The following is a 24,822-nucleotide window of genomic DNA, read 5'->3' on the forward strand; positions in this document are numbered from 1 at the left end:
CCATGAGAGAGTTATGTCTACTCTACCCATTATCTCGTTAATCTCTTTAGAAATACGAGTAACGGGTATAAATTACTATCTCGTCCTACTGGAATATAAAGTAGCCTATGCACCGTCATTTTAACTAACTCTTTGCCAAAATTCAAGTTGATTGGCTGCTTAGTTAATGCGCGAATGAAGGACAAACAAATAAATATAATTTCGTATTTATAATAAGTATAGCATAAGGGTAGAGTAGGTGTATTGCAGGCCCTTTTGAATCTTTCTAGGGCAAGAGGCTTCGTCCCGTATTACGTGAAGAGTACCTGCCGAGTGCCGAGCACCCACCACTTCAGCTTTTTCAAGTACGCGCTTGACATAGTACCCGTGGCGTGTACGGGGTGTCGACCAGGGCGGGCCATAAGAACCTCGACTGTAGATTTTATTTTTTTATTTTGTTCCCCTACAAGTTCTACCTGAATAAAGCTGAGATTGCAGTCAAGGACTCATCCTTAACTGCGATTTTACCTTTTCACCAGTTCGAGATTGGTACGCTCGCAATCGAGAAGTCGTTTACGTCTAGTTAAAATGGGACTTATTCTTATTTATTTAAAGCTCATAATCGTCCACAGCTAGTGTTCCTAGTATAACGTTTGTAGAATAAAAATCAAATATCTCTAACCAGGCATGGGTTTCGTTATACGAAAGTTGTTCCATATTTGGTTTGTTCCACCCGTATTTATATCAAAATACCCACCAACTCAATGTCATGAACATTGCTTGTTAATAAAATATAATTTTAATTGTTTCTTGGAAACTATTTATTAATTAAATAATAATTATAAGCGTTTTTGTAAAAATCCTAATCAATTTCATTTTTTTAATTTATCTGGCCAATGTCCAAATCAATTTGATTTTTTTAATTTATCTGGCCAATATGGACATATAATTATCAAAAGTTTATTATTTACCCACTTTATAAAATTACTGTAACACTACTATACCTACTGTATTTTATATCTAGCCTAGCCTACTTCATTAATTTAACCATAGGTTTTTTGTAGGGACTCCCAATAACCCGGTCTTGTGCCGCTTGGATCTATCTGTGAAGCGGCTCTTTGCGACCTACTTACTTTTTTTTTATTTTATTCCTTAGCCCTTGACTGTAATCTCAACTGGTCTTCATTATCACTTCAACCGATTGAAGTCCACTGCTGGACATAGGTCTTTTGTAGAGAGTTCCAAAATCCACGGTCCTGGGCCGCTTGTTTCCAGCGGCTCCCAACGACTCGTTTGATGTCGTCTGTCCAACTTGTTGGGGGCCGACCAACACTGCGTGTGCGGGGTCGCCATTCCAACACCTTGGAACCCCAACGTCCATCGGTTCTCCGAGCTATGTGCCCCGCCCATTCCAACTGGTGATGATGCCGTCTAAGATGGTATCGGGCTAACCTGTTAGGGAGTAAGGTCGTCATACCTCTAATCGGTTTCTAAGCGACATCGCACCGAAACACTAAATCGCTTAGCGGCACGTCTTTGGCCGTAGGGTGGTAACTAGCCAGACCAGACCAGACAAAATTTAGAAATTATAAATTCCCCAATTTCCCTTTGCCGGGAATCGAACCCGGGACCTCTTGCTTAAATAAAACTTTTACTTATATATATATTTATATTTATAGATATATATTTATATTATATAAATCTTAATATATATAAATCTCCTGTCACGATGTTTGTCCGCGATGGTCTCCTAAACAACTTAGCCGATTTTAAATTAAATTGACACACCGTGAGCAGTCTGGTCCAACTTAAGAGATAGGATAGCTTAGATCTTTAATTATAGTCGCAATTTTATTTTATTGCAAATTATTTGTCTATAATTAATTGACAGTCACATGTTATATATATACTACTATACTCATTTGAGGCTTAGCGATACTGAATACTTTAAAAACAATATCAAACGCAGACGAAGTCGCGGGCAACAGCTAGTATTATATAAATATTTATTATATTATTTTTATGTATATATAGTATATTCAAATGTTATTGTATTAGTATGTAGAATTTTGTTATTATTTAGATATATGAAATATACTTAGTAGTTATTATGAAGTATATTGTACCTTTATTTGACCTATACCACAATTAAATAATCTTACTCACATCCTGGGGTAGCTGGAAGAGATCTCTTATAGAGATAAGCTTTCCTTTGTACACTTCATGTATCTTATGTTCACAATCACAATTTATGGTACATAAATAATAAATAAATAAATAAATTCACAGCGCTCACCGTTGCGACAGGGAGGTCTGCAAAAACAAGCTTTAAAATTAAAATTTATTTATTTAAACCACATGTGAATGAAAGACAGATGATAAATATGTTAATTTCCGAATTTGTATGAATGAAACTGTATCAATTAACCTCGTTTCAGTTCTTAATGCAATTTACACGTCCGTTGATAAAGAAACTATAATTGGCACCAATTTTGTCCTTGCTGATCGGTAATGGCGATCGAGGCGATCGAGTGTAAGGAAGGGTGACGATTAGGGTTATGACTACCCTACTCCCTAACAGGTTAGCCCGCTACCATCTTAGACTGCATCATCCCCTACCTCCAAGGCTCCAGGTGAGATTGCAGTCAAGGGCTGACATGTAGTGGATTAAAAAAAAAGTGTGTGCGTGTAACATTTACGCGCGATTGAAGTAAAACTTTTAGAAATATTTACTGATGAAAGAGTAAAATTTTCCTGGGACTCCGCCTTGTATTTAAGATTTACTATTTCATTTTATATTTTATTTAAAATTCATTAATATCACTTTCAGATTTTATAAATATGTTCATTTGTTAAATAGAATAGTTAAGAGTAGAAAATTGAAGGTTAGATCAGCACATGTCAATATAACCGTGTCATTGAATATTATGGAATGGTGCTATCGTCAGAAAATGTATTAATTTATCATTCATTAATTTATATATTTGCAATTAAACAAGCATATTTAGAGATTTTCAAAAAACTTTGCATTTTTTTTTTTTTAAACTGTTGAGTTTTTATTCAGTTTGCTATGCCAAACCAATGATCCGTTTGGAAATATTGGAAATAAATAATCCTAATTGATTATCATATTTGCCACTAGCTGGCGTATAACTCAAGAAGCTTGGATTATATGACATACAAGCGGACCCCAGCGCCATCTGTCGGGCTGATTTGTGAATCTAAACCAGGGTGCCACCCAAACGCATACCAAAAAATTCATTCAAATCGGTCCAGCCGTTTATGAGGAGTTTAGTGACATACACACGCACACAAGAAATATATATATATAAAGATATACTTACGACCAATCCAAATTATTATTTTTAAATAGCGGTCTTCTGACGTAAGCGTTACTTCTGAGTTACTCCCTAGTCACGCCTAAAGAAGTTTTACTTCAAAAAATAAAAAAGGCAATTTGGGAATTTCAAATTTCTTAATTCTGGTCTAAAGGCCCCGGGTAGTTATCGCGGTGGCGAAAGAAACGCACGTAGACTTCACACTCAAACTCAATGATAGCAGAGAAGACGGATTTATTTTGTTGCACTCTGAGTGAACTCACAAATATAGCGATTTGGATTTTATCATATACACTATAGTTATATATATTATTAAAATTTACAAAACATGCTGCATTGTCGTATTAGGATAACTTATTCCTGTAATGACAAAAATGTAAGATGGGAATAAATAAATAAATAATAACTTTGAAAACATGATGGAGAACTCTCAGGCATTCAGGTTAGCAATAAATAAATAACAATCTCGTACCAAGCTAGCTATTGTGATTCAGTTCGCAAAGGTCTCTCGCGAAATGAGGGAATTTCCGGAGGGTTTTCGAAATTTAAATTTAAATATCAAACGCCTTTCGTAGTTGAAGCTAAATGTGCCTAAGCATTTAATATCAGATGAACAAGCGATAAATTTATCACTGTAGACATTGCATTAAGATCGATCGCTGTGTAGGGTTGTTAAAGCTGAAATAATTTCTTGTTATTCGAGGAATAGTATTTTCTTATATTCTTACTAGCTGCTGTTATTCGTTCATGTTGTTGCAGGCGGTTGGCGCAGTGGTTAGGGACCCTGCTTTCTGAGTCGAAGGCCGAGGATTCCCACAACTGGAAAGTGTTTGTGTGATGAACATGGACGTTCAGTGTTTGGGTGTTTATATGTATATAACAAGTAAGGAATATTCTTACTAATATTATAAATGCGGTGTGTTTGTTTGTCTTTCCTTATCGCCCTTACTAAGCAACCCATCAACTTTTTGGCATAGAGTTAGTTAAAAGGACGGAGAGTAACATATGGTTTTCATCTCAGGCAACAAACGCAAGAAACTCTTTTCTTGCGTTAAGGTAGATTGTGCCATGTCATGTTGCATTTAAGCGAAATTTCATGATGATCCTCATTTATAATCTAAGTGATATTAGCATTAGCTTGATAATCAGATAAGTAGTTAAGGCGTGCCTTTCCATTTTATAAATAAAGAATAGTTTTTGCCAGTGATTTCTCTCGCGATAACGTAGATCTTGTCACGTTAACTTAAGCAAAATTTCATGATGAAACACATTTATATTGCAAGTAATATTTTTCGATGATCAGACAAGGGGTTAAGGCGAAAAGCGTAATAAACAAACAACCTAACATAAAATAAAATAAAAAAAATAAAAATCGTTTATTTCGTTTCTTACATTGTAAATGATACATGTTGTGAAGACCTCCTTGTAAGCATCAAAATAACTGTGTCAGGAGGCCTTACTCTTCCATAGCAAAAAAGAGATAAAATAAAAATAAAACGATTGAGTAGTGTGTCTTGGTGTGTATGGTGTGCTTATGTTTGTGTGAGTGCGCACGTGTGTGTGTGTGTGTTTGTGTGTGAGTGTGTGTGTACATGTTATTAAGTGCGTTATATCCATTACATTTTAAATAGAAATAATGTAACATGCTTTTATAATTTATGTAAGGATTGTGCCAACCCTAGCTCGGCGTACAGAATCTGGAGCGCCTTGCAAGTTGCAACAGCCGCCCACTTGCACAAGCGTTACCCGATCAGCGTCTAATGTGGCGAAAACTTTATTATATTGCCGTTAACTGCCCCGATGGTCTAGTGTTGAGCGAGTTTGACTGTAGATAACGAGGTCCTAGGTTCGATCTCCGGATCGGGCCACTGAATATTGTATTGAGTCTTGTTAGAACACAAAAATTCTGAACCAGATGTGGCACACATAGCTATAACTGGGTAGATATGCAGACAGTGGCGTGCACTCCATACATGCACAAAAGCACTGCATACCCCAAAACATATATATATATAACTCGAATAGGAGGAGAGTTTGTGACGTTTTATGCAACTTTCCTGGTGTATGCATACCCTGGTAAGAAACCCAATGCACGCCACTGTATGCAGATAATGATGATGTGGGGTGAAATGGCGATGTGTGTATTGTCGTAGTATATTTATTTATTTATTTTCTACTTTTCCAAATTAAGCTTAATATTCATAATATATCGTGGAACTCCGCAAAGTAACGTCTGCTTCTATCCGACATTTGTCGATCGCCAAAGTTTCATTAGGGTGGGGAGGCTGTTCAACTTTACTTTGCATAGCGAATTACTATGCCTGTGTTGTACAACCAAGTACGCCCAATGTACGTACAGAATTACCGGAGTTATAACAATTCTTCAAACCCCATTCATCCGCTTTAATACTGGCCTAGCTAACTTAGCTACCTATACCCTAAATTACATCGAATGATTAAAGTAAGGATGGAACTGGACTTGCAATTTCTTCTTGTATAAAAATAAATCAATTGTGAAATGCTTTAAATGTACATTGATATTAAATCCAGAGTTTCTTTTAGGCAAATATAATAAAATATACTTTTATTATTATTCTTCTTAATAGTTTTCTTTAAAATATATACTGTTTCACACAGACGTACAAGTTATATGGACATACATGAAATATCTTGAATGTTGCAGAAAATAGCTTAGAATTTCAATGCCACCAAAAATGTAAAACACATTTTATCAAACAAACAATACTTACTTCTTTAAACTCCAAATTCCTATTTGGAGTTTAACTTTACGATTTAAAAACACCAATTATATCTTAACTAACTACTAATAGATAATATAAACAATCACCACGTATATAATTAATTAACTTGCAATAAATTATTAAACGAATATCTTGATTAAAAATAAAACACGTTAAACACGCTCAGTAACATTTGGTACTGAAGTAAACTTCGCTAAGAATCTTATCAAAAAAGATAAAAACTGATTCATATTATCATGTTACTGAAAGCATTCTTTAACCACCAATTTCCGAACGGATTTTTTAAAGTATCGTTTTTTATCTGCGCATGCGTTTCGCGCGCACTTGCTGTCACTTCACTGGCGGGAAACGAAAATGCTCGCATCAACGATGCCGGCTAATGTGGGTGTGATAAGCTTTTAATAAAATTTAGCGAATATTATTTTGGTTTGTTGAGTAATCTTGTTTCAATTTGTAAATTAACTTTTTCGCACCCGTGCGTTTTGGGCTTTGTATTAATACTAGCAACCCGCCCCGGGTTCGCACTGGTCAATGTATGTAATTTGAATTTGGTTTTCGGGAGCTTGAATGTCGCGTGGCTACCCGCCCTGCCCCGCTTGTTAAATCTCTAATCTATATATATACAAAAGAGAAAGGGTGAGAGCCTATACGGAACATACCCTATGTTCCGTATAGGCTCCGAAACGGCAGGACCGATTTCAATGAAACTTTCAGGGAATCTCCGGATTGACCTGGCGAGTAATCCTATAAAGTTTTGTGACGGTCGGAGCACTCCTATTTTTGAACTGTCAAATACAGCTTATATTGACTATGATTATATCCTATTGTTGGGTGTACATGGGTGTTGATAATGATCTTCACCCGCTCGAGAAGAGTCATAATGAATACGGAGAGAAATAAATGATTTAATCTATTATGAGACTTAAATTAAAAATTTAATGATGTAAGTTTATTGGTTAAATAAAATTAAGCAAAATCTAGCCCGGCGAAGCGGGCTGGGTAAGCTAGTATTTTATAAGATAACTAGCGTACCCCAGCGCCATCTGTCGGGCTAATTTGTGAATCTAAACCATCCAGGGTGCCACCCAAACGCATACCAAAAAGTTCATTCAAATCGGTCCAGCCGTTAAGGAGGAGTTCAGTGACATACACACGCACACAAGAAATATATATATAAAGATGTGTAAAAAACAATTATTAAGTTATGAAATGCACAACGTATCCTATGTATTTAATTGGGTAAGGAATAATACTGTATTGTTTAAAATAAAGTGGAGTAAATAGCCCATTTTGTGGGATATGCTTTGGAGATAAACATATACTATCGCCGACTTCTTTATAGACCTTTTTAAGGGGTACAATACTGTAGTACCTACATTATTTTGATCCATCTCGTTGAGTTTAGCCAGCGTTTGCAATGGACAAAAATTGAGTTTATTAATGACGTCACATTAGAAACCTCTAAAATTATCAGTGTTTATCACCTATATTATGCAGGTATTAAACCTACATGCAAACCCCAAACCAGGTGGACAGACGATATCAAACGAGTCGCGGGGAGCCGCTGGATACAAACGGCCCAGAATCGTGGAGTTTGGAGCGCCCTACAAAAGACCTATCTCCAGCAGTGGACGTCAATGATTTGATTGTGATGATGTTTATGAACCGCAAAGTACCAGTACCATAGACTCAAGATATCAAGCATTATATACGCAAAGATTTTGGAAGTTCGGGCTACAATAAATCAATGGAAATTTTATTTCTAAAAATAAAAGATTTTTTTTCTATAACTTGTCATTGATCGACCACTGAGACACAATTGTAATAGCAGACTGCGCTCGTAGACCAGAGACAATTCGGAAATTAAAAAGTTCCGAATCGCCCCCGCCGGAATCGAATCGGGGACGGAGCATTTCAATTATAAGAAAGTGTTCACCAATACGCCAGCGAGGTCGTCAAACGAGAGCGTCCGCCTTTTTTGGAAGTCGATGTAAAATTGAGAACGTCATCTCTTACTCTCTTCGACAGCCGGTTGGCAGAGTGGGCAGCGACCCTTTATGAGTCCAAGACCGTGGGTTCGAACTTCGATTCCCACAACTGGAAAATGTTTGTGTGATGAAGATGATTTTTTTCAGTGTCTGAATGTTTATCTGTATTTTATGAGTGTATTATATTCATAAACATATTCATCAGCTATCTTAGTACCCATAACACAAGCTACGATTACTTTGGGGCCAGTGGCGTGCACAGGGTTTTTGACCAGGGTATGCATAAAGAAAGAAGATGGCATAGCATTGAAAAATCCTTCCTCTTTATGAGTTATACAAACATTTTAGGGTATGCAGTGTTCTTGTGCATGTATGAAGTGCACGCCACTGTTTGGGGCTAGATGGCGATGTGTGTATTGTCGTAGAAGAAGAAGAAGAAACACTTTATTGCACGTATAACATACAGGAAAAGAAACAGTAAGGAGTATACAGTACACAATGTAGACATGCAAAGGCGGCCTTATTGCTGCAAGCAATCTCTTACAGGCAACCTTTGTAGATAGGACTTACAGCAAGAGAACGGGATAGTGCATTTGGTATTTATGTTTATCTATCAACACTCTTAGTGTTGATAGATAAACATAAATACCAAAATCGTAGTTTATTTATTGATTTAAAAAAAAACTTTTCCTTAATTCAGCACCTTGTAAATGGATATTTATTGATATTCCTTGTATATACATTACATCCACGTTGTATCCTCGTGGTTTTTACATTTGGCGATTGGCATTGCAAGAAAATATCCGCTTTTTAAAATTTATATCGATATTATAGCAGATTTATGAATCAAGTGAGTGTGACCTTACTTTAAATAGATACAGTGTTCCTTTTATGTTCATATTCTCCTATAAAAATCGATTAATATTAGCCTTGTTATTGTGTTTAATTAATTCATTAATATTTTTTAACAAGCTTTTTTAACTTCTTTTTACTTTTTTGGACGACCTCCCTGGCACAGTAACTAAATATATCAGCTGCTTCGACGGTGAAGGAAAACATCGTGAGGAAACCTGCATGACTGAGAGTTCTACACAATGTTCTAAAAGGTATGTGGAGTCGACCAATCCGTTCTGGGCCAGCGTGGTGGGTTACGGTCTTAACCCCTTCTCATTATGGGAGGTGCCCTGTGGGCTGGTAATGCGTCGATATGATGTTGATGATGAATCAACTACACACGATCCGAAATAAAAACCATTTCTACTAAATCATCATCAAAAATTAAGGCCACTGTTCGACGCAGTACTAGAGAGGTCGTCAAGTTACCTCTGTGTTTGTTATAACGTATAACGTAGGTTATAGAGTTCTCCTGCGTTTTTGCGACTTCGTCAGCGTATATTCTTACGCCTGATATGTGTTCTGCATTTATCCCTGCACTAGAGAAGTCGTCAAATCAACTCTGTGTTTGTTATAACGTATAAGGTAGGTTCTAGAGGTCTCTCGCGACTTCGTCTGCGTATAATGTGTTTTTATGTTTTATATGTGTTTTTCATTTGTTCCTCTACAAGTTAGATCTTGACAGCAATCTCACCTGGTGGTCACAATGCAGTGTAAGATGATAGTGGGCTAACCTGTATGGGATGTGGCCCTCAAGGTGTTTCTAATACGCGGCATCGTACCTGAATTCTAACTCGTAAAACGGCTTTGTCGGTAAGGTGGTAAATACGCGCGGCTGAAATCTCCCACCAGACCAGACCAAATAAAAATTCAGAAAATTGTAAATTCCATTCCAATTCCCCGCCTGCGATCAAACCTGGTATCTCAATTTCAAAGACCACTGCACCAAGGAGGTCGTCAAAGTATACAATATTAGCTAATATTGTACACAATTTCATCCCATAGTTAAATTGGTAGGGGACGAAATTTTTATACTTAAATCCATTTACCATTTATTGTGGCTATTAAAATCAAAATAAAAAATGAATAATAACGGGCTGTAATACTAAAGTTCATCCCCTATTAGCCCCCTCAGGGGTGAAAGTTTTTAAGTGTATGGCTTTCATCAAAAATTAAGTTGGCTTATCAAAAGAAAAATCCTTTTTTTCAATCCGACTGCCAGTACCACAGATTAGTAAACGCGTGCTTACAAATGAATTTTCATCCTCTATTTTACTCCTTTAGGTATGGAATTTCATAAGGTTTAATTTTCAAAGTCCTGGAACACATATTTTCCCAATTTAATTGTCATCAATTTAACTTGAAGAATGACACCCTCTCATAGAAGCGTTCATCCCTATTTAACCCCTTCAGGCTAGCACGGGCAGGAGAAAAAAATTATATCCCCCGATTATATCTCCTGCCAAGGGATATAATTAACATGCCCACCTTCTAAAGCAAGGGAACAGGGAATAGGAGAAATTTACCCCCGTTTTTTATTTTACAAATATTATTTGTATATTATTTCCAATTGTGCTCCAGTGCTCTGAGAGTTTATAAAGCTGTGGGAGAAGATACATTTTTATCCATTCCCCAGGATATAGTTGTCTCCTGCCCATGCTAGCCGTGAGGGGTGAACATTTCAAAAGTTATAAGTTCTATCAATATTTGAATAATCGCAAAAATAAATCAATAAATATACTACGACAATACACTCTTAGGTACTCTTGTAAGATAGCTGATGAATATTTTTATGAATATAATACACATAAATACTTATAATATACATATAAACACCCAGACACTGAAAAACAATCATGTTCATCACACAAACATTTTCCAGTTTTGGGAATCGAACCCACGGCCTAGGACTCAGAAAGCAGGGTCGCTGACCACTGCGCCCGTCGGCCGTCAAATTGAATCCGTTTTGGATGCCAAAAAGGTTTTCCAAAACGGATGGTACTTCCACAGATTAGCGCGTTCAGACAGACAGACATAAAAACAAACTGTACAGCTTTATTACTAGTATAGATTAGAAACACACTTAAAGGGTAATATGACTTACGACATCCACCCACAGCCACCTCAGTGAAGCTGCTACGTTCAATGCCTTGAGAGATAGCCTGACGACCCTAGCACAGATTCAAAATCTATACTTATAATAAAACTGTAACTAGAAGATTTCTGTACATCCCTATCCCTATCCCTACTAATATTATAATTAATGTCAATGTAAGTTTGCTTGTTACGCTTTCACGCAAAAACTACTTAACCGTTCCTCATAAGACTTTGTACACATATTCTTGGAAGTAATATAGGATACTTTATCCCGACATTAAGCTCGAATCCTTTGGGAGAGGGGATGAAAGTGTTTGACAATTTTACACCATAACTCCAACCAATTATAACCGATTTAAATAATTATTTTTGTACTATATAATATGTGTTTCATTTTGCCCAAACTTTGTGTAGATCTGATGAATGTGGTTGGAGATAGCGGACAGAACTCCTCAGCGGACAGCAGCAAACCCCTCATTTAAGGCTCTCCGATACTGAATACTTAAATTTTTTTTAGAACTACAACTAAATAGAATGCCACATCAAAAAACAAAATCAAACGCAGACAAAGTCGCGGGCAAAAGCTAGTTTAATATATTTTGAATTTTTTTTACCGGGGGATGCTTTATAATCGATACTGAGTCCAAAACAGATTTTTATTTAATTTTTGTCTGTCTGTCTATCCGGACATCACGTGAAAACTACTAAACGGATTTGAATAAAATTCGGTATAGTGGTAGTTGATATTCCGGGTCAACATATACGATACTTTGTATCTTGATAAACAATAAGTTTCCTCCGGGAAAGGGGATGAAAAATTGTATATCTATATTTAAATTTCTATTATTGGTAAAGATAGTGTTTCAATCGTTCCAGTGGTTTCAGAGCCTATTCGGTACACACAAACAAACAAAAAATATAATATTATGGTAAAGACCGAGCATATATCTAGCATATTTAGTGTTTGTTGTTTTAAGTAATATAGGCAATATGATACCTATCGTATGATAGTTGTATCCGAATTAATATGTATTTTACGTGGGTCGAGATAACCTGTTGATGTGTTTGATTTTATATGCCACACCTTTGTTTTCCTGTGCAACGAATTGGCCACGAACAAAAGAAAAAAAAAATTCTGATGATATGAAAGATACTCTCTCTTTTAGAAAATTAAAGTTTAAAGCGTGTAACATTTCCATTTTAATGGAATTCATCTTCGCGTGAATTAGCATGTGCTTAGAAAGTTCTTTTTCTCAATCGGCGCGCTTATGTCAGAGCGGTCGTGGTCGTCATTTAAGTGATGTGGCACGCTTGACTATCCGTCGCCACTTTTCTCTGGCAGATACTTTTCTTCTACACTCTTGTAAGGGTACTGCATTTAGTCAGCCCATAGGCCCCATGGCACGGGCAATCTTCCGCGTGCTCTGGGGCCCTTGACTTTTCCTTAGACAGTTAGACGTTCAATGGAATCTCTTCTTTATACGTGACTGGATAGAGCCAGAGGTCGAAAATAAAAGATAGTAAAATAAATTACATACACTTTACATACTAATTATACATAATATTATATAAAATATCTATAAATAAATATTTATAACATATATAAACATACTAAAGTACATATTATATACACTATATCATATGAATGAATGAATATACTTTCATTGCACACCACAAAATGTACATAAAAAAAGAAAACAAAACAAAACAACGTATACGATTTGGCTTTGTCGCTTCATAGCGATATCTTCCAGGCAGCCAATGGCGAAGAAAAAAAATACAGAAAATAGTTAGGTGGTGCATATATACATATAAGATAAATAGAATTATTTTGAGGCATTTGTAAAAATGTTTACCGTCTGTGGCTGTCTTATATCTCATGGCTATTGGTCCCACAGATTTAACAATTTTTGAAGTTATACTTATTTTGGCGCGTTAGGGAAAAATGATGAGAGTATTTTTTTACGATGCGCGCGCACACCAACACAAAATACTGACACCCTGAAGTTAGCTATAAGGTTTGTCAGTGTACACTTTCAATTGTCAAAGTCTGCGGGCGCATTCGTGTAATTCAATTGATTCATTTTAATGTTGGTTCCATAATGAGTCTAATAGTATTCCAAATTTAATTATGTTTATGATGTCCATTTCTTTAATTATTCTTCATTTGCGATATTTTAATAAACTTTATTTAACTTACTGATATTGCGTTATAATAAAAGTTTCAATGTATTAAATAACTTTTTCTACAAACGTAGAATAAGGCGAAAGATGAAATTTTTGAAAAGATTTTAAATTTTTATCTCGTTAGGCCAAAGTATAGAGTATAACTTCTAACGCGTGTACAAGAGCACGCACGTTTATTTTTTAACCCACAACTGGCAAAAACGTGCAATCTGTTATCATCTTTATCCCGCAAAAAGTTATAGTTCTAATTCAGCATTACCGACTTTTGTAACTCAAGGCTCTACTTTCAGAATATGCTGGCTACTTAATACTTACGCTCTTAAAAATATAATGGAGAAAACTCCGTTTTCTTTAAACCTTTAGCACCATCTAAGAGTAATTTTCATTTAGAATTTGATTACATAAGAATTAGCACCAATAAGTCACTGTATCGATGTATTAAGTACGTGGGAAGATTGCCATTGATATTCCGCTCGATTCATAAAAACAGGTTCATGGAAACCGTTTTAAATGTTATCAGGTGTTATTTTAGCTACTAACCTCTGAACAAAATAGTCACTCACTATCTCCTTGTCACAATATTCATCTACGATTCTTTTTACGAAAATTGCGCGGACGGAGGAGTATGAACTTTCCCGCATTTATAGTTTGCATAATAAAAACATTAAATCAACAAAAAAAATTATTACACACACTATAACGTATTCGACACACTCGCATACAGTTTCGGCGGCAGTTTGTTAGACGGCTTATATTTTTTATAACGGCGACTTTTATGAATTATTATGTGGTTGGAATTGGAATTATATCAAGATGTTTGAGAAAAAAATTAAATTAACATCAGTGCCTTGGAAAAAATATATAAGACTAGCTGTTGCCCGCGACTTCATCTGCGTTTGATTTTGTTTTTTGATGTTGCATTAAATTTTGTTGGTAGTTCTAAAAAAAATTAAAGTATACAAGTTAGCCCTTGACTGCAAGCTCACCTGGTGGTAAATGATGATGCAGCCTAAGTAGGCAGCGGGCTTACCTGTTATGAAGTATTGTTGTCATACCCCTAATCGATTGTCACGCGACATCGCACCGCAACACTTAATCGCTTAGCGGCACGTCTTTGTCGGTCGGTTGGTAACTAGCTACGGCCAAAGCCTCCCACCAGACCAGATTAGAGAAAATTCTGAAATTATAAATTCCAAAAGTTCCCCTGTCGGGAATCGAACCCAGAACCTCCTACTTAAATTCACAGCGCTCACCGTTTCGCCAGGGAGGTCGTCAAACCTACGAAAGTACTAAGAGGTATTTCCACGTATATAGTTGGGAAGTAGAAACCTTCCTACGGTTACCAGTTTAATCAATATCTTTAATTAATAGTTAATACCTATAGTAAACCTAGATAGGTACATTACCTACCTCTCTTCTTGAGCTGTTTTTAACGCCTTTGGTTGCCTGGCGGCTAACGGCCTTATCGCTACATAGAGATCTCTATGTAGCGATAAGGCCGCCAAATTGTATACCTTTTGTTAAATTTTTACTTTTAATTTGTTATGTTTATGTGGTGTACAATAAAAGTGTATTCATCGTTTTTTTTTTTTATAAATTTTTAATAGTGTTTTTTAATTTATTTTTAAGCATTGTTAATAATTAAAAAAAAAGAACAGAAAAAGAATAAATGATAGAGATAATAATACTTTTATTCGGGAGAAAACAAAATACTGACTACGTTATAAATTATACAAACACAATATCTTATCGAGGAGTATATAACAGAAGATCTTAAAATAAAGGAGGACTAATATAAGGTAACTAAATAAAGTGATATAAACTAAACACAGAAACACAAAATAATGCCGGAAAACTTCTAAGCGTTGGTTCACAACTTAACATTTGAAAGGTGCTGACAGTTGAAGTGTGACAAAACACTGCATCACAGTTCCGACGATATGCCAAATTACACTCAAGCAAAGCCTGGCTCTGCTAGTGTGCTATAACTTAAAAGTACCCACTTTATTGAAAGTAGTTATTATTGTTTATCAACAATAACGTGACTGAAGATATTGCTAAACATTAAACAAACCGGCCTGGCCCACGTGTATGACCCGAATGCACCGCCGACGCATACTGGCACCTTTACATACATTTATATTGCATTTATGTTGAACTTGCAAACAGGCTATAAAAATTGCACATTACTGTTACTGTGGCTGACTAGATGGTCTAGTTTTTTTTATCCTTTATTACGTGTAGTGATGGCAGATAAGTCATCTCATCTCCAGTTCGAACTGTTATAGGCTTTTTATGATGGCGCTATCCTTAAAAATGGAACAGTTTATATAACAGTAGCGAGTTCACAAATAATAGTTAAGTATTCTACAGCAATATGTAAAACTTTATTTTATTGAGTTTTTCTGTTATAAAATTACGGAGGGATGTTGCTGTGAAGTCGCTAAGGGAATTGGCGATGTTAACATACGTGCATCGGATGGCATTAACTTGAATCGCCAGTAGCAGCGAGGTGGGTTTTCTTTAAAACCATGGGAGAAATTCAAAATCTATCCTAATTTAGCTTGGCTAAAGTGCACCTACCGTACGTCCCTGTACAGTCTCTTAATTCCATCGCCATCGTGATCAAATAGTACTTACTGAATCTATCTATTAATATACACGGGAAATTATGAAAAAACATGGGTGGTGGTCCAGTTCGTGATATGGGGGAACTACAAGTTTATTTCAGTAACTAGTTATGTTTAAGCAAACTTATATCCTTAGAAATTATAAATATCGAATAAGCACCACCAAGCATTATCAAGTTCAAACTTAGTTTCAAACCCTTTATAAGAATCCATAAGCTTTTCTAAACAAAGGAATATCGTCATTTTTATCCACTGGCAATGTAAAAGTGGCAACTAGCCGAAAACATAATTGCAGCAACGAATTGCAAATAAACTAGCCCGTCTACGTCCACCTTTAAGGCTCCTTCACACTATATCTTTTATGAAGGACACTAGAAGCTTTAGCGGCAATGGGCGGGGCACATAGCTTGGAGAACCGATCGACGTCGGGATATTAAGGTGCTGGAAAGTCGACCTGGCATCAATAAGACCAGCGTTGATAGACCCCGACGACGTGGACGGATAACATCATACGAGTCGCAGGGAACCGCCTGACTATAGCGGCACAAGACTATTATTTGGAACTCCCTACAAAGACCTTTGTCCAGCAGTGGGCGACCAATGGTTGACATGATAATAATGATTTGTCTTCAATGACTAGACCTAAAAGCGGTGATAGCGCAGTGGAAATTATCCCGCAGAGAATCGCGTATGTTTTAAGAAGATTTCCCCCGTAAAAAAAAGGATAAAAGCTCGACTTCACTTTCGGGGGGCCGAGTTCGAATCCTAGCACGTACCTCTAACTTTTCTAAGTTATGCGTTTTAAGTAATTAAAGATATCATTTGCTTCGTCGGTGAAGGAAAACCTGCTTGCCTGAGAGTTCTACATAATGTTATAATTAAATATAAATAATCAAATATAAATAATCTTAATTATAAATTTTAATTTAATATTATCACAGTCTTACTAATCAATCTATTATAATAGCTAAATTCATATTTACATTATAATTTTTAATATTTTTTTGTTAAATACTTATTTTTTTTTAAATTAAATAATTACATTTTAATTTTTTTTTTAATTGTGACCGGAGATAACAACGATAATGCTGTTATATATATAAATTTCATACACCTAAAATTAATTATTGTAATGTCACTAGACAGAATTTGTAATTCTAACACATAATTTTTTTTTATGAATGTAGTTATTGTATCTGCCCTTGGCCCAGTGGCATTCATGAACGAGTTATAAATACTTAAGGGTAGGCTGTTTATAACTATAAAAATGCCTATCCTTAAGTTTTTTATAACGTAGACTGGACATTTTCTTCATTTTATATCATCTGCATACCCTGTGCATATCCTCTTTGCACGCCACTCCCTTGGCCACACAGCATAGCATCTCTGGTGGAAAAGCAGCCTTACGGTCTAGGGATGCAATAAAGCTCTACATCCGACACAAAAGGTCGGAATATCCGATTAAAATCACACCTAATTCTCCGGTTACGTTCTAATCATTAGAGATTTCATAACGGAGACTTTTTCGAAGGTGCTCTTACTCAATACTTATTACCTACAGTGTAAAGAAATGATTTATTTCCTTTGAATTAATCTCGTTGTAAATTAACTATATATGCTTGATTATAGGGGAGAAACTAGGCCAGTATTCATGACATACTTACATAGCTTCTGCCCGCGATTTCATCTGCGTGGACTGCAAAGTTGGGTCTAAAGCTTCGCTCGTTAACAATTTTTTAATCCTACAATTTTTTTAATTATTTTTTTAATACTACGGGGTTATAATAAACGTATCTACCTGCTAAAGCACTGGTACATGGAATAGGAAAATTTACTCCCGTTTATTATTACATATATATTAGTTGGTTATTATTTCCACTTGTGTGCCAGTGCTCTGAGAGTTGATAAAGCTGTGGGAGAAGATAAATTTATATCCTTTCCCCGGGGAGATAATTGTCCCCTGCCCATGCTAGCCGTGCTGGTGGGAGAGGCCTTTAGTCCACCAGTGAACTGTAATAGACTATAACGATGATGATGAACGTCGTAACTTTTTTTTATCTTTAGTTGTTTGGGGGCTTTTTTTTTGTCCTCGAGGACATGCCAACGTCATATCTTCTTTTATCTATTACTAGCGTACCCAGCCCGCTTCGCCGGGCTAGATTTTGCTTTATTTTATTTAAACAATAAACTTACATCATTAAATTTTTAATTTAAGTCTCCATAATATAGCTATTAAATCATTTATTTCTCTCCGTATTCATTCTCTTCTCGAGCGGGTGAAGATCATTATCTACACCCATGTACACCCAACAATAGAATATCATCATAGTAAATAAAAGCTGTATTTGACAGTTTGACAGTTCAAAAATAGGAGTGCTCCGATCGTCACCAAACTTTACAGGATTACTCGCCAGGTCAATCCGGAGATTCCCTGCAAGTTTCATTGAAATCGGTCCAGCCGTTTCGGAGCCTATACGGAACATACCCACACACTTTCTCTTTTATATATATAGATTAATCTAGCCCCCAACAACGTTATATCTCAATAAATACAATACTTCTTTGCCTGTGTTTGTCACATAACTCCTCTCAAACGGCTGGACCAATTATAACGTAATTTTGTATCTAGGTATACATTTTATTTTACTAACGGTAAGCCCGTGACTGCAATTTTTTCCAGAGCATTAATTTTTAACCGGGAATTGAACTTAGAACTTCTCCCCTCCAAATCAAAAGCTCCAATTGAGTTACGTAAGAAAAACGCCAAGCTATTTAACGTCCTGGTTCGATGCCGTGTGTAAAACGTTTAGGGGGGATTTCATATTACTGCCATTCCCCTAATGGCCTGATAGGTAAGCCCGCTACTATAGTAGACTGCATCATCACTAACCAGGTGGGATTGCTGTCAAGGGCTAACTTGTAATGGAATATAAATAACGGAATAATGCTTTTTAATACTAAATTTAAAAAATACAGTAAACAATATAAACTTACCCATGTTTAAAAGTTTCATCCTTTCCTTCATAAAGATAAACCCCCGGTCGGAGTTCGAACACAAATCCAATGCAGATGTTACAGGACACAGTTCCTATCACTTTTTATCACAGATCACAGTCTCAATCTTTGGGAAATTATCACACTTTCAGTACAATTATCACTGTTATATAAAAAGTTAGGTACGTAAGGTTCGGAAAAGTTCTGTATTGTTTTATAAGTTTTACTTATCTGTCAACTTAAAGTTATCATTATTTATTATCAGTGCTTAAGTATCGTGCGAGGTGCAACGCAAGTCGAGCAGCAAAGAAAGAATGATAAACAATTGATACGAAAATTCAAGACACGCGCGTCATTGTGAGTAATCAAAAGTCGTACCCACTGTAGAGTTAAAAGACCTGCATCACGTTAGATTCCAGTGAAGCGATAAAATCCATATATACTTTTCAGCATAAATCTGTATTATTTTTCCGCACAAATATTCCGCATAATAACTCACCGACTTAAATATGTTTCTGCTTTCTGATTTATATTGAAGTCCGTGATAGGTAAGCATGTGTTTTTCTGCAAGCTAATTTTGTACTGCGATTTAGAATTTCTAAGTATTGCAACGCTCCAGCTGTAATGGTATACTTTTCAATTTTAAGGGCGACCAAGCTTTTGTTAATAAAAAAGACGGTTCCCGAAAGTTATAAATAAGTTATCTCTCTCAGTCTAATAGTGTTATGGCAAAAACATTGTCACGAATCCGACCACAGGGCTTGACAAGCAAGCTCAGAGTCACTCAATTGGCGATTGAGAAAAACATGTTCGGAGTATCTCTACGTGATCAATTTAGAAATTACCTGATCCGTAGATGAACCAAAGTAACGGATTTAGCTCAACTAGTTGCCAAGCTGGCAGGTCAATATGTGGGACACACAGGTCACAGAAACTATGAATTTGTTGTCCCAAGGTGCTGGAATCGCAGGGATGGAAAACTCCAATACGTAGTCTAACCACAAATCAACACTTTGTCGTTCTCTTGTCTCTGGCTTTAGAAGAAGACTACAGGGCAGGGGTCTGCTCCCACAATGAAAAAGGGTTAAGGCCGTAAGCCACTACGCTGGCCCATTGCGGATTGGTGGACTGCACACACATTTGAGAACACTGGAGAACTCTCAGGCATGCTGGTTTCCTCACGATGTTTTCCTTCACCGTGGAAGCAAGTGATATTTTATTTACTTAAAACGCACATAACTTTTTAAAGCTAGAAGTGCGTGCTGGGATTCCAAGTCGAGCTCCTATGCACTGAGCTATAACCTCTTCAAAATCATTCAGATGAGACTTCAGTCGACCAGGCAGTAATAAATACACTTGAAATATAGATATGTACAAATATTACAATATCAGTAAGTTCCTTAGTTGGTACTTTCCAAAATGCAGCATTCTGCTTTTTGAGCGTTAAGACTTATGAGCTAAGCATGCGTGACATCTTATGATGAGAGAAACAAAACAGTTTCAAAAAGTTATTTTTGTCCTTAAATTTTCTTAATCATGGTCGCCCTACAAAATAGCGATAACAAAAGAAATCGGGCAACTGAGGTTAAGTGGAAGAAAAACTAAAACACCGTCGCCAATTAACTTTCACAACCTACCAGGTTGTATCTCTTACTCCATCGCATCGTTAGGTTTGAACTAATTGTATACAATTGTATCATGCTCGTAATATTACTGACAGTTGACACATAACTGGCTAATATCTTTTTTTTTATATTGAAAAACGAAAGTGACTGTATAACATTAACATCCGGCTCGAAGGACCAGAAATTACAAGAACACACGCTGGAAAATATCTAGCGTCTACTGGAGTAATGTTGATCCAAAAATTTTAAGCATAAATTCAAAGAATATTTTTTAGTTAAGATGGCTGACTCTTTTAAGTCTAATAAAGTTTAAAATTATTTATTTAAGTGCTCACTACTATTCGCGATTTACAGTTATACGCTTACTTAGTTCCTATCGTTCTACAATGTAACAGTGGGTTTTTTTTTTACAGCTGGATTTTCTGGAAGAAGGTAATGGTTGCAGATAGGCACCGAGGACAAACCTCTGCGGTTTTTTCGGTGCTTTTATAATAACCACCTTGTTGTGTATGTTGATAAATAAATAAAATTAAAAAAAAAAACTGTGTAACTATGGACATCGCATCAAATCAACGGCAAAAAATTGGAATTTAACTGTTGTAGGACGCTTTGTTTTTTTTACGTCCAGAGTGTGATTTTGTAGACGCGATCAAGCGAACTGGCGATAAAGTAACGTCAAAACATCTGGTCAAAGTTTACACTCGTGAAAGGAGTAGCTACCGCAGCCATCTTTAGGATATGTCTGCCAAGTACCAGCTCGATACATTGGATTTGATCGATAATCATTTTATATAACGATTATCCATGTCCTATATGTCCATCCAACAATGCATTTCCATTAGTTGGTGGTGACGTTACGTTACGATTCCATTAGGGGTTCGTTATAAAGTCAATACTACATGAATGCTTACAAAGGACTGCAGCAAACATAATAATACTCGTTAGGTCCGTGTAATCGTAGGTTCTTAATAACGTTATACGAGTTAAGTCCATTATAAAGTAAATCTTTTGTCTGCAACATCTAGTTGTAGGGTTTCTTTGACGTCATTCTCAGCCAAGCGTAGCCTAGTATTTGTTAGGGTTGAAAAATCAGACCAAACATCAACACTACGTGTTCCTACTAACCTATTTTTAGTATGTATTTGGTCACCCTAATTACCCAGAGAATCGCAATAGAAGGGTAATTAGAAGCACTTCAAAACTCTTTAGCAATTAAATGTTACATAATTTATGAGTAGATAACCATATTCTGATAGGTTTTGTTTATGTACAATTATATGGATTTCTTGTGTGATCATACCTACGTAACTACCCGTAAATGAGCGGTTTTTGGGCCAACAATATTCAAATTTGTTTATGGAATAAGACATATTTTTGATTATTTCTAAATGTATATCATGAGGATAAAAAACGGTACGTCTAAGGCAAGAGCAACTTTAATTATATTCAGCAATTAAAAAAAAAATAGTTTGTAATATGGATTCTAAACATCATTTTTTTTCCTAAATTAGCTTTTTCCATACAGAAGAGTTACACCTATGACCCCCCGTCTAAAGAATCAATCGACAGCCAATTTATTTAAACGATTCTGATATCAATACAAGAACTAAATGGACACAAGTCAGCAAGTAAGTAATAAATTGCCAAATATACGTTATAATAGCGAGAAAAAACTGGTAGAGCCAGTTACTAGGATAGCAGAGAATGCGTGCTCGTCAGTTTCGAACATAATAATAAAATAGTTTATTGATCCGGATACTGAATATCCTTGGAACTTTAGAAAAAAAAATGTGCTTCGCTTAGAAACTCTCCCTTTTTGAATAATATTTTTTCATTATCTAATCGGTTTGAAATGTAACATCAATAATTGGTATTGCAATATTTTATTATTTTTTAAGAATTTCAGACCTAATTTTCTTTCTTTTTCGAAACAAAAAATTAAAACGATTTAATTCCAATATAAAAAAGCTCTTCCAATGATTATACAATTTTGATGGGACCATTCTTTCTGGGACTTCCATTTAAAAATAATCCTAAATAACGGTTGCAAAAACGTCTGTGTTTCATTAAACTACCCATTAAACGCAATTAACTATGGACATCTTTATTTTAAGGGATGTTTAACCATACAAAATTGTTTTTGAATTTGAATTTGAGTGTGAAAAAATCACGAAAATGACGTTGAACACTCTCAAAAATAATAAAATGTAAAACACACGAGTACAGTATTCCAGATGCATGATCAAAACTCGAATTCAAAGCAGAGAGATGTAAACAAAAACACCCAACAACCGATTATTATCATCGGGCACCGGTGCAATGCAGTAATACAAGTCGATCGATAAACGAAACGCACGCATGTAAAAAAAGGCAACCTTTCCCGCGTTTTTTGTCGAGTCAAAGTTTGCACTTCACCCGCACTGCGACTTTAAATGTAACACTCAAAAATCGTATGTACAAACGTAATTATAATTTTCCACTGTTGTTCTAGCTCGTGTCAGATTAATTGAGTCGCTAGTGTAGAAACGCGACGGTTTGTACTACGTTCGTGGCGTAACTGAGTGTGCGGACCGGCTGGGTGGGAAACGGGACGCTAGACAGCGCACCCAAACTATAACATAGCGAGTTGAATAGTAGGGTGATACTGATAGGGCGATAGGGTTGGCACTTGGGAGAAAATAAACGATAACAGATATTCATGGTTTACACGCTTTTACACTATAATAATGAACTTACCAGCTTGTTTCCCTTGATTTATCCATTCGAATATTTTAAATGCTTTGAACACTTTTTAAAGTTATGAGCGTTTTAAGTAATTCAAATATCGCTTCAACTGTGAGGGAAAACATCGTGACCTGCATGTCTGAGAGTTGTACATAATGTTCTCAAAGGTACTACGGCCTTAACCCCTTCTCATTGAGGGAGGATGGTGATGATGAATATTATGAATGCAAGAGGGTGTCTGATTGTAACCTATGTTCGGCTCATCCACTGCACCGATCTTGATAAAATTTACAACGTTAATAGCTATACACTATCACAAATTTCAAATCCAAGATGGCTGACGCCATAAAATGGCCAATTAAATTTTTTTTATAACTCCCTCAAAATGGGTATCAAATGAAAGGGTTTGACTAGTAGAATAATATAAATGTTGAGAGTCGGGATTTTTTTTTCTTGAATAAAAATGATCTTACGTCCTAAATGCCAGCTATATATAGCATGTGCCAATCAAGATAGTTGAATTGGTTGAGACGAATATAAAAGGAAAGAAAGTATACTTTATTGCACACTACGAAACACATAAAATAACTGCATTAAACGTAACAATAAACTGCTAGTAATACAATTTGCGGCCTTATCGCTAAAAAGCGATCTCTGCCAGGCAACCAAACTGCAGAGGTAAGAAACCAAAAAATAAACAAACAGTTACATTCACATTTATATAAATACTAGCTGCCCACGTTCTCTGTCCGCGTTTATGACGGGTTTTCACAAATCCCGTAGGAACCATCGGTTTTCCTGGGATAAAAAGTGCCTATGTTACTATCCGTCCTTTGAACTCTATGCCGAAAATCATGTTTATTGATGCCTTTGTTAGCGCATTAAGCAAGGTCAAACACAAAAACAAACAAACGCATTTCGCATTGTTACTTCTTGTGGCATAATGGCAGCATTCAATTTTCAAAGGGATTTGTTATTGGGCGTTGGTTTTTTTTTAAATTGAAAGTCCTACATTTTGGCCACCCCTAGCGTGCGAGAGGCAGATGTGAATAGAAGCGGGGCGAGCTGGCGTCCATTCATGTCGGTAGGGAGCAAAGGGGAGCGTTTTGTTACAACTTACAGCTTCCGCATTCTACTGACCGACACAGAAAAGCACGTTCATTCTTTTTAATCATCGTTCATTCGTTCATATATTTGAAGCTGCAACCATACTTAATGGTGATGACGCTGTATAAGATCGAGTGTTGTTTAGAAGATTCCGCTAATATACACCAGTAACTTTACTTAAATCATCTTTCAAATAATTCAACTACTGAAATTTATACCCTTGGGCTACCTACTTATACTTTTCGTAGCGCTACCACTTGGTTCAACGTAGAAGGAAAACATCGTCTGGAATCGAGCATGCCTGAGAGTTCCGAATGACGTTTGAAGTTTAGCAACCCGCATTTAGCCAGCGCGGCGTGAAGGATTACGGCCCTTTCTCATTCTGAAAGGAGACCCGCAGGGCGTAGACGGGCTTGCGACAGGCGTAAATCTTGCAATCTTTGTAGTTTGCTGTCAAACGTCACTTTGTATTTTTGTTGTCTCCAAAAGTTACGTTT

General features: G+C 36.1%; 1 protein-coding gene across 2 annotated transcripts in view; it reads right to left on the reverse strand.

Annotated features, from left to right (window-relative positions):
- The window catches only part of LOC120628005 (cytospin-A-like), a 91,240-nt gene extending 68,197 nt beyond the window's left edge, over positions 1 to 23,043 (reverse strand). The window contains exons 1-2 of one of the 2 annotated variants that reach the window (XM_039896173.1): positions 22,870 to 23,043; positions 18,870 to 19,107 (exon numbers count right to left, since the gene is read on the reverse strand). The gene's annotated coding sequence lies outside the window, so the exon portion shown is untranslated. Of the gene's footprint in view, positions 1 to 6,067; positions 6,102 to 18,869; positions 19,108 to 22,869 lie in introns of those variants that run through there. The other variant, XM_039896174.1, reaches the window with a different exon arrangement.
- Between the last annotated feature and the right edge of the window lie 1,779 nt (positions 23,044 to 24,822).

Source organism: Pararge aegeria, chromosome 12, assembly GCF_905163445.1.
Source record: "Pararge aegeria chromosome 12, ilParAegt1.1, whole genome shotgun sequence".
NCBI lineage: Eukaryota > Metazoa > Arthropoda > Insecta > Lepidoptera > Nymphalidae > Pararge > Pararge aegeria.